This window comes from Myotis brandtii, unplaced genomic scaffold (assembly GCF_000412655.1).
Source record: "Myotis brandtii unplaced genomic scaffold, ASM41265v1 scaffold410, whole genome shotgun sequence".
Lineage (NCBI taxonomy): Eukaryota > Metazoa > Chordata > Mammalia > Chiroptera > Vespertilionidae > Myotis > Myotis brandtii.
The window spans coordinates 461,242-463,671 of NW_005365764.1; the positions used below are offsets into that span (position 1 = coordinate 461,242).

General features: G+C 46.7%; 1 protein-coding gene across 1 annotated transcript in view; it reads left to right on the forward strand.

Moving 5' to 3' along the window:
* TMEM201 (transmembrane protein 201) overlaps window positions 1-2,430 on the forward strand; it is a 25,819-nt gene that overhangs the window by 988 nt on the left and 22,401 nt on the right. The gene's annotated exons all lie outside the window — the stretch shown is intronic.

Here is a 2,430-nt window from a genome sequence, read left to right on the forward strand (position 1 = left end):
CTGTAAAAATCAATAAAATATATATTTAAAAAAATAGATTGCTTAATATTCACTAAATTAGGTAAGAGAATTATTTCAAAATAATTTTCACTGACATTCTTGAATTAATAAATTTAATGTTGACCTAGTACAAGTCAGTTCTCTGCTTGCTTCTGCCCCGGGCACTGAAATGCAAGAAACTCAGCCCCAAAGGTAGGATGAGAATAGGTAGAAAAAAGGGATGCTTCCTCTATAAAGGGGCTTTTGGATTTTTATTTCATTTACTTTTTTAAAATATATTTTTATTGATTTCAGAAGAGAGGGAGAGAGAGAAACATCAATGGTGAGAGAGAATCATTGATCACCTGCTTCCTGCACGCCCCACTCTGGGGATGGAGCCCGCAAAGCAGGCATGTGCCCTGACCGGAAATCGATTCATGACCTCCAGGTTCATAGGTGGACACTCAACCACTGAGCCATGGCGGCTGGGCAATTTATCTTTCTATCCTCACCCAAGGAGTAAGAAATGTTTTCTCCATTGATCTTTCAGAGAGATTGGAAGGGAGAGGAGGGGATAGAGAGGAAAACATCCATGTGAGAGAGACATCCATTGGTTGGCTCCCGCACACACCCCAAGGGGAAGGATTAACCTGCAACCCAGGTACTTGCCCCTGACTGCCCCTGATGGGGGAATCAAACCCTTGACCCTATGGTATGCAGGCCAACACACCAACCACTGAGCCAGGCTGGTCAAAGCTGGATTTTTTTAAGTAATTTTTATTGGTTTCAGAGAAGAAGGGAGAGAAAGATAGAAAAATCAGTGATGAGAGAGAATCATTGACCAGCTGCCTCTTGCACGCCCCCATTGGGGATTGAGCCTGCAACCCAGGCATGTGCTCTGACCAGGAATCGAACTGTGACCTCCTGGTACATAGGTCAACGCTCAACCACAGCCACATCAGCTGGGCCAGGGCTGAATTTTTAAACGGAAAATGTCACTGAACTGTTAATGGAGAAATCCCTTGATTTATTTCTCCTCTACAAGCTTAGTCATTGGAATTTTATTATTTTTAAGCAATCTATAATAATAAAAGCGTAATATGCAAATCGACCGAACGGCTGAACAGCAGAATGACCTGGACAAAGCCGGGGCTGCCAGGGCCTACTCTTGCACGAATTTCATGCATTGGGCCTCTAGTATATTTATAAAAGACAACACTTATTGCTTACCCAGTGTGTGCCAAGCACTGCAAAATGTGTATTTTCTCATTTAAATTTGTTCTGACAACCTTGTGAGGAAGGTATTACTGTCCACATTTTACAAATAAGGCTCAGAGGTTCACAGGACTTGCTTGAGGTCTCGGAGGTGGTGAGTAATAAGCTGACAAGTAGTAGGTCTGACTGCTAGTCCAGTAGATGAATGCAAAGCAGCGGGGGCATCTGAGCCTGTGGAATGACCTGACTGAAGCCAAGTTCCAGCAAAGCATTCCGTCCAGTTCCCGTGTCCACAGGCGTTAGCCCCGAAGAGCTGCACTGGCACCACAGTGCCCAGGACAGAGCCCTTCCTGTGAGCGGGCTCCTCTGCAGACGCTGGCTCCTCCTTGGGAAGAGAGTGCTGTACGCCGAGAGGGCAGCTTCATGCTGTTCGTTCCTTCCTCTGTGCGCTCCAGGCTGGTGCAAGCAGCGAGACTGCAACCTGAGGCCTTTGCTCTGACACCCACTCCCAAGAACGAGGAGCTCCCATTGCAGACTCTAATCAGCCCCAGGTTTCCTGTGGGCTCCCTCCCCTCCCCACAGGCAGCTCTTTAATGCACAGAGCTAGGGTGTGGGACAGATGAACTGGCCACAGGAAACCCTCAACCCACCACTGTCCACAACTAAACTGTAATGACCCCCCAAACACTGGAAAAGTTGTGGGGACAGTGAAACGTAATTAAGTACGAATATTTCCTACTTGTTTCTTTTTAGTTATAAGTGATTTAATGAAAATCCATAATGCTAAAACAAAATACGCATCTTCCCCACTAATTCCACCTGGAGGCAACTGCAGTTCGTTTACCCATCTTCTACTTCCTACAAGCATACACATATTATAGGGCTTATTTAGTTAAACCGGATATTATTAAAACTAATGTGCATGTTGCTCTTCCTGAACAGTGTATCACCCATCCCTGCAGGCCAACACCTGTGTTCAGATGTATGGCTGTCCTATGACTTACTCAACCTCGTCGCTATCTTTCTATAAACATAATCATGTTTCTATAAATTATTTGGACCGTTGGAGTGGCTTCAGTGGAAGTGGCTTAAGGAACTGCAACTTGCAGCAAACAGCATTGCGCGCTGCGTGCGGCCGGCTTGGCCCAGGCGTTGGGAGGCCGGACCAGCGGGAGCAAAGCCTTCCCAGTGGTCAGTAGCCCGACGTGCGGGAGGGGCCTGACGAGCGCGGGAGCG